Source organism: Mytilus trossulus, chromosome 1 (assembly GCF_036588685.1).
Source record: "Mytilus trossulus isolate FHL-02 chromosome 1, PNRI_Mtr1.1.1.hap1, whole genome shotgun sequence".
Lineage (NCBI taxonomy): Eukaryota > Metazoa > Mollusca > Bivalvia > Mytilida > Mytilidae > Mytilus > Mytilus trossulus.
The window spans coordinates 36,238,500-36,247,915 of record NC_086373.1 but is presented as its reverse complement, the minus strand read 5'-3'; the positions used below and the strand labels follow the sequence as shown (position 1 = coordinate 36,247,915).

The following is a 9,416-nucleotide window of genomic DNA, read 5'->3' as shown; positions in this document are numbered from 1 at the left end:
TTGACCATATCCTCAGTGTCCAATATCTTCTTGCTACAGTTCCATTAAGTTATGGGTAGCAGAAACTCTGCAGGGAACTGGTGTGAGATGATATCGAACACTCCTGGAGTACCAAAATGGGGATATACCTTTCCTATAGATTCTAAACAAGACAATGCTTAACTTTTAAGCAAACAACAATCCAAATGACTCAGTATAACAAAACCAATCAAGTCTATGTCATGAAATTAGCAATTAGGTGTCATGATTTCTATCATGTCTATTGTTCAACTCCTATTATGATGGACAATAAACATCAAAGACTAGAAGGACTTGTGGTGCCTCTGCATTGAATAAATTAAAAACAAAAATAACTCAACATTTCACATACAATCCTGTATATCACATTTTGGTACCACACGACTATAAACAGACAATGGGTGGGATGAGGTGGGATTAAAATAACTTCACTTGCAGGCTATAAACATACATTACAGTACAAACGTTGCCTATTCTGTCAAACGTTTGCCTCCTCATTGAGTGGATATTAAACAAATGAGACAGAATCACATGGACTTCCGCCTAAGTTAATTGGCCAATGAGGTTATGACCATATCCTCAGTGTCCAATATCTTCTTGCTACAGTTCCGTAAAGTTATGGGTAGCAGAAACTCTACAGACTTCCTGAAAATGAAACCCAAAATCTCAAATACAGTATAATGCCTCTTCCCAAAACTCAAAATAAAACACATCTTCTTTTTTAATATTATTTATTACATAACAAGTGTTGTACAGATAACATAATTATACATTGCTCTTAGATTCAAAAAATGTATGCATGGGTATTTTATAAATTTAACAATAATAACTTGTGCAATTTCAATTATTCAAATAAAACTTATCAAAATGATAGTTACGATGAAAACATTTTTAATTACCAATGCAAGTACAATGAATATGGTGCAAATACTTCATTAAACTTCCTCAATCTTAGGGCTAGATCACAATTAAGATTACTTTTACTCTTTGTTAAAAACATGAACTAAAATAGTCAGCTTGTTCTTTAAATACAGTTTCAATATTTTCAGACCCATTTGCAACTTGAGATAATCTCAATGCAATACTGCCTGCATCAACTAATGTATGAATTCTACTATAGTACTCGGCACTTGTTCTGCCAAACCAACCAATATGTTTCATTGCCTGGTCTACATTTTCAGCTGCCCCTGATAAAGCCATGGTAACTGCACAACCTGATCGAAAGCTATGGGGGGTTTCTCCTTCATAAATTCCCAACAGTGATAAGTAATAACGCAATCTCTCATACATGACAGAGTAATTGACAGCCTTATCCAACACTCTGCCTTTTTCAGAAACTATTCTGAACAAATAACCTACTGACATATCAACTGTACTGACTTGGCAAAAATTAACATAATCAAGCAGACCTTGTACAGGACAAATAGACAAGTCATCACACTTTTTAATAACAAATGTATTACTCTTTCCCTTATCACCTCGGAGTGTCTTTCCAAACGTATGTTGAAAAACCAAGCCACTATTATCATTTAATACTTTTACCTCCTGAGCAACAACTAAAGAAAGGTCACTAGCCCTATCACCTGCAAAAAATTGTAGTTTCATCCAAGCTCTATCTCTATACAGAATATACCTCTCCCGTAATGACAGACCAGGACTTTTAATTTCCCTATCAATGTATGAACACATTGCCTTAATTTTTGATAAAAATATAGGCTTAGCTTGTTTTGGCAATACATGTGCACTGGCTTGTTCTTCCCTGATTAGTTTTAAGATATTCTTTTACTATGGGGGCACAAGCAGGGTTACCAGACTTAGAAAAAATGTCCCAATATCTCCCAAAGCCATTATCATCAAATATATTAACCAATTGATTAATCACCCCTTCAACTGTACCGGAAGCCAGTCGTTTTGGACAAAAACAGTCAAACTCCCCCTTTTGGCCTAAATGTTTGCAATGAACACCGTGAATAGTAGTTTTTCCAGAAAAATCCTTCCAAATTAAAAATCTTCGAATATCATCAGGTGTACAAACTGACAAATGTTTGCAATCTAAATCTTGGAGAAATTGGAGAAAAGAATCTTGAAAACTTTTCTTCCTCTTGTGACCTGATGAACAAGTTATTCGTTTATCTAACTCGTCCATTCTTCCCTCAATTTTTTCCAAATCAATGTCACTATTTATCTGCAATGACAAATATAAGGTCCATTTTTAGGTCAATGACAAAAAAAATTTAACAATTAAAAATTGAAAATATCTTAATAGGACTTATAACCTCAAAAGAAATACAATGCACATGCATTACCCAATAACAATCTACATATTTTTCATAAATGAAAAGATTAGCTACACTGGTACATTAAAATTATACAAAAACATTCAATTCATTTTAAGTTCACTTGAAATATCCGTATTACAAAAAAAGTAAAATCACAAAAATGTATTACTTCACATGAAATATAAACAAAAATAAGATCAAGAAAAAGAAACTCTGAATGCCCACAATGGCCATCTTAAACCAAATTCATCAACAACAAAGCCTTTCCTTGAAGGTGCTTTGACAACCCCTTTTTGACCCCTAGCTACTAGAAGAATGGAGGTTGATGAACAACTAGTCAACATTGGCCACCACATAGGAACTGGATAAAGTTCAGGTACCACAACTGTGCAAGAAACTGACTGTTCCTTCAAAAAACATAGCAAAGGAAAAATCAATACATAGGGTGGATATACATACATATTAGATTCTGCCTTTAAATCTTGGGAAAACACATTAACACCAGAGGTTTTTGGTGTTAACCATGGGGTAAAAATGTCTAAGTGGCCTACTGTCTACTGATTGCATTACATTCGAGTCTAAAGACATAAGATCAACAGTATGTGGACCAAATCGAGAATCAACTAAAACCCATGAAGCATTACTCAACATAGTATCAGCCGTGTTCAAAATTCTAGAAGGACCATCAGCCTTATTCAGTTCAGATGGAACAAAACTTAGATGCAAATCAACATTTTTCCCAGCGACCAACTGAAATATATCCTTCATAATACAATTCAAGGCCGGACATTTGCTCCCTTGACTATTCCAGGCTCCTATTACCGCCATGCTATCAGTTAATACATCAACCCGAGAGTCTAATAAAGATTTTCCCAAAGATTGCAATGCCTTCAAAATGGCTTCAGCCTCCTTTTCATGAATAGGTCTAGTATCATCAGCCAACCAATAATCACCCATAGTCAAATGCTTGTCACCTAAATTCACAAGTGCCCCATATCTATAACCTGAAGAGTCTGTAACCATGTCAATCTTATTATGAAATTCTGGTCTCCATTTTGAGAAGCCTTCCCATTTGTCCAAAAATTTCCAATATTCAATCTCCTCTTTAAGAGGTCCAAATACCCTAACAGGCCTACTACATTTAGTACAAACAGAAATAGCAGCATTCACCTCCCTGCAAAAAAGCTTACAGCCAGGTACAGCTAATTGCATACTAATACACTTTCCAGAAAACCTTTGTAAAGTTCTCAAGTCTACCTCCTTAGAAGACAAAATAAATTCACGCAACTCAATAAATTTTTTCCGCTTATCCTCTGGTAAAATAAATGCTTGCTTTTCCGAATCAACGAAAAAACCAAGAAATTTCTTACAAAATTCTGGAACCAATGAACACTTCTTAAGCGAAAGAGTATACCCTAACCTTGTCAAAACCTCCAGCATAACATAAACCAACCTCCTACCTTCGAACTCTTTCTCCTCACTAGACTGCAATGGGCCCCCTCGAGTTACTGAAAACCTATCATCAATATATAATGTATTCAGTACATTTAATTTTCTTAAATATGATGTTACACACATCCCTATTGACTGGTATATGAATGGGCTTGCTTTCCAACCAAAGGGCAATGTTGTGTAAGTCATGTAAAATCCCCCAAACTGAATACCAAAAAATGTAAATGAATGTTGACTAAGTTTAACATGGTCATAACCTGACTTTTCATCATATGTTACTATTAATGCATCTTTCTGTACTAATCTAGGAATATCTTTCAAAGTTTCAAGATGAAATGGTAAATCTTTCACCCACAAATTTAAAAAACGTTCATCATGGCATAAACGTGGCTTGCTGGGTTCGACTGTAAGTGGCATTACTATTCTAGGGGGTTCACATTCACCAACTGCTCCCAACAGCTTAACTGAACCCATAGCAATTTTCTCGCATAATTCTTTTGAAATAAAATCAACATGTTGCTTACAAATTTTTGAATTTTGAAAATATTGATTTGGAGGGATATCCGAATCATAGAAACGACCCTTAAAATTTCCTTTAAAGTGTCTGAAAAAATCTGTAGCATCAACCCCATTTATAAGCCATTTTAGTATATCTTTATCATCTGTCCCTACTAGAATATCTTTCCAGTTAGACAAATGGTGATGAATCTGACCGCTTAGAAAAAGATCAGGATCACGCAAAGGAAAAGTCCCACTATCAAAATGAACACCACATGCACCATTCAGAACTTCTTCAGCCGAAAGGAACGTGTGTTGTAAGTGAAGGAATTTCACCTCCAAGTGTTACCCATGCTGGTTCTTGGCGTACTTGTACCTTTTCGGGATTAAAACCACTTTCCATTTCCCATTCTGGAACATGAATGTTGAATGAATTTAAACTTCCCAATGTATTACTATTCTGAAGAGAAAAATAAAACTCTCTCTATATCCAAGAACCAACATAAGAGCACTTAAAGGAGAAACCCCTTCATCTACAATCCACGTGGAACATGTAGAACCACTAGGGTATCAGTGACCCTTGAATTGTAAATGAAGACATTTCAAATAGAGAAAAAATAAAATAAAAATAAAAAACAAAATATTTCACAATAAATTAAAATTCCCCAATTAATTGAACATACAAATATACGAAAAACATTATTTTCCCTTTGCAGCCTTCATTTTGTCACAGTCTCTTATCTGATGACTTGTACTCTCGCAAAACAGACAAGCACCTCTCTGACGTATTCCAGAATTTCCAAAATTTCCAGAATTTCGGGGTCTACCCCTATAATTATTATTAAAGCCACCTGGATATGGCGGTTGCAAGTAAGGCATAGCATTGTATGGATACATACAAGGAGCCTGGTATGGCGGGTATAAATTATGCAATGGCGAATCTTCAGGTTTTGGAGTAGTATCCTTTCTAGGTTGCTTTTCCTTTAAACTTTTCGACACAGCTTTTGTGATTGCATCCGCAACCTTACCACCCAGTACGGACAAACACAAAGAAGAGATATCTAATTTTAATTGATGTCGGTTTGCCCGACGTGTTAACTCTTCAAAGGTATCGGCATCATCATGATTAACCCGTCTTGCAGCTTTAGCAAGTTCCTCCAGAGTAAGTAATATGAGTGAATCACTAGGATTATCTTGCAGACAAAGTGTCCTCACCTTCTCCTTTAAGTTCTTAACAACTTCTTCTTTTGTAGTATTCTCTAAGGTCGCAATCCTGTCTTCCAAATCGTCCCTCTTCCTTTTATTTGTCCCATTGTTGTTGTTGTCACCACTACTCTGCACAATGTCACCACTCATCTGCACATTGACAGGATTAGCACTAGTATTGGGAGTCTTAAAAACAGAAAACAAAATCGGTCTTAAAAACAGAAACAAAACCGGTATCATTATTAACATACATTACATAACACCAGTCAATGCCAGTGAATCACTATTAATATCAAAATTCTATGTAAATTACCACAGTGTTGTCAATATTTTCATTTATAAATATGAATAAACATATACTTGGATTCAACCAGTATGGATAACGTCACAGTAAGACAAGTAATTATGTATTAACCAACAAGACAATTTTATATTTTTATATGCTCGTTATGTGGTACAATTTGTTGCTCATAAGTGAAGGCCACACAAAGACCATAGATGATGGCATTGTCCAATTACTTCTTAGGTTATTATCTCATTGGCATACAATTTTAGAAATTCTCTAGTGCAATCATTGATTTGTCTTCTAAGCTTGTCATCCTAGTCAATGTGCAGAATTGTATATGTAAAATTCAATAGATTTAATTTTATCTGCCAGCCAAGACATTACATTCAAAGTGCAGGACTAGAAATTACTTACTTGATCTTGTGACTCAGACTGGGTTAAATCTTGTCCACTAGGTTGCCCATATTCATTTGCATACAGTATCAAACAATGTGTGGCCCACCTGGCTTCTTCAACTGTATTATCTCTATTGGCAAATTGAAGTAAATCTTGTAGTTCTGCACCAGTTAAATCCAGAACCTGATCAATAATTTAAAACAAAAAATGACAAATAAAACTCAACAGAGCTTTTGTTTTACTTCTTGTACTAATAACCTTGCTAAATTTAAATAAAACTGGTTTATTTATAATGTATTACAAAACACTTGACTTGCATAATAATTATGATTGTCTATAAATGGTTTTAAAATAGTAGCAAGATAAATCAAGTCAAACAATGAAATGATTAATAGTACTAGGCAGATCAATTGTCCAAAATCAGATTAGACAACCCGAAGAGCGAATTTTGGATTGCGGGTGATTTCAACCTCCCCGACATAGATTGGAGTAGCTTATCAATCACGTCACATCAATATCCTGCTCGTATGTCTTCTGAGTACCTTGAACTTGCCACTCGCTGTGGAGTTGAACAAATAGTCAAGACCCCTACAAGAGGAGAAAATATACTTGATCTATTTTTCACCAGCCATCCTTCTCTGGTAAATAAATGCAAAACTATCCCAGGAGTCGGTGATCATGACGCGGTGCTTATTGACACACTAGCTAAACCACAACGAGCAAAGCCTACCAAAAGGAAAATCTACTTATGGGATAAAGCAAACCTTCCATCTCTGAAGGCAGATGTCACCCTATTCGTATCTGACTTTGTCTCACAGCCACCTCATAACATGAACACTTGTTGGACTTCATTCCGGGACAAAGTCCTAACCCTGATGGACAAGCACATCCCACATAAACTCACTCGTTCACGATACACAAATCCATGGATGAACACAGATACACGCCGACTTGCACGACGCAAGGACCGAGCTTTTAAGAAAGCAAATGCCACTAAGAGCACCAGAGACGTTCGCAGGTATAAACATCTTAAAGCAGAATGTCAACGCAACATCAGACAGGCTCACAGCAATTATGTTAGAGACATCATTAGCCCGGAAGCAAAGCAGAACCCCAAAAAGTTTTGGTCCTTTGTGAAAAGTGGGAAACAGGAAGCCTCAGGTGTAGCTCCACTTAGGAACACCGACGGATTGATCCACAACGACCCGAAGATAAAAGCTAATATCCTCAACAATCAATTTAAATCTGTCTTCACAGAGGAGGATACAAACACAATGCCAGATAAGGGACCTAGTCCCTATCCCAAAATGGCACCTATTATCATCGGAACCACAGGTGTGGCCAAGCTTCTTCAAAATTTAAACCCACACAAGGCAACAGGACCTGACTCGATATCGTCTCGCTTCCTTAAAGAGTTATCATCAGAATTAGCGCCTGCTCTTGCACACATCTTTCAAGTCTCAATTAATGTTGGACAAGTTCCAGATGACTGGCGCATGGCACATGTGGTGCCCCTCTTCAAGAAAGGAGACAAGAGTACTGCGGCAAATTACCGTCCCGTGTCTCTAACAGCAATTTGCTCCAAAGTGATGGAGCACATACTCCACTCGAAGATAATGGAACATCTAGAAAAGCACTCCATTTTAACACCAGCCCAACATGGATTCCGCACAAAACGCTCATGTGAGACTCAACTGATCGCCACTATTCATGAACTGGCAAATGGACTATCAGATGGCCAACAAATCGACGCAATACTATTAGACTTTGCCAAAGCCTTTGATAAGGTGCCACACAAGCGACTTCTCCATAAGCTCCAATACTATGGAGTCAGTGACTATACTCTCAAATGGGTGGAGAGCTTCCTGAACAGTAGGAAACAACATGTTCTAGTGGAGGGAACAATGTCAGACGAAGCAGAGGTAGTTTCTGGTGTACCACAAGGTACAGTAATGGGACCCCTGCTCTTTCTTGTCTTCATCAATGACCTCCCTGAATCGGTTAACTCGAGCGTGAAATTGTTTGCTGATGACTGCCTGTTATACCGTCCTATAAGATCCACTAGCGATTCCATCAAGCTACAAGATGACCTTGATAAATTAGAAAAATGGGAAAATGATTGGCAAATGGCGTTCCACCCGCAAAAATGTACTACCATCCATATCAGCAAGAAACGCAAACCCACCATATGCGATTACCATCTGCATGGCCATACCCTTGAAAGCGTCCCAGGCGGGAAATACCTTGGCTTATTCATCAGCAAGGACCTGTCTTGGCGTGAGCACATCAACCAGACCACAGCCAAAGCCTCCAGATCTGTTGGATTCCTGCGAAGGAACCTCCGGAGTTGTCCTCAGGAAGTAAAAAGTCAAGCATATACCACGTTAGTAAGACCCATCCTTGAGTACGCCAGCGCTGTCTGGGATCCCTACCAGCAACAACAAATTCAACAACTGGAAAACGTACAACGCCAGGCTGCTAGATTCGTAATGGGGGACTTTTTCTCAAGGGAACCAGGCTGTGTGACTAAAATGACTCAGCAACTAGGTTGGGAACCACTGGAACATAGGAGAGCCAGGAGCAGAGTCATCATGTTCTACAAGATAATAAACCATATTGTAGAAGTTCCTGTTCACCACCTGCTCTGCCATCATGATACCAGAACCCGTGGTTCCATATCAAACAACATCAGACAGATAAGGACCAGACTGGACTGCTTTAAATATTCGTTCATCCCAGCCACCATCATATCCTGGAACAACATACCTCCAGATATCCGAGCTTCCCCGTCTGTGGAACACTTTCGACACGCCATCCAAGATGTCAGCGTGTCGACACTACTCCACATCTAAATTACAGCACCGTTTTTAACTGTACATACAGATCTCTTTTAATTGTACATACTTGAAGGTTTTTAGCTGTTCACTCACGCTGGAGTATATACACTCAAATATGAGTCCACTCCTTGACGGGAAGATAGATAGATAGATAGATACTACAAACCTGTTGCCTCAGATCATCCATGGATAAATTATCCAATTTGTTGTCCTTTTGAAAACGGGCAAACTCCTTTAAGCCCTGTGGTTGTCCTCCTCTTATTCTCTTAATAGCTGCCACTAACCGTACCCCTTTTAATGAGTGCCTCCGTTTCAAACACGTTGGTAAAACCATCTGAAAATAAATACACAACTCTACACACTAGTCTAGACATCAAATGACCTTGCGCACCTGTTGAGGGAAATCCCCTTTTGGCATTTTTTAAAAACTATCTGAAGTACCAC

General features: G+C 37.8%; 1 pseudogene; it reads right to left on the bottom strand.

Moving 5' to 3' along the window:
• Positions 1-788: 788 nt before the first annotated feature.
• Positions 789-9,416, bottom strand: LOC134714749 (uncharacterized; annotated as a pseudogene).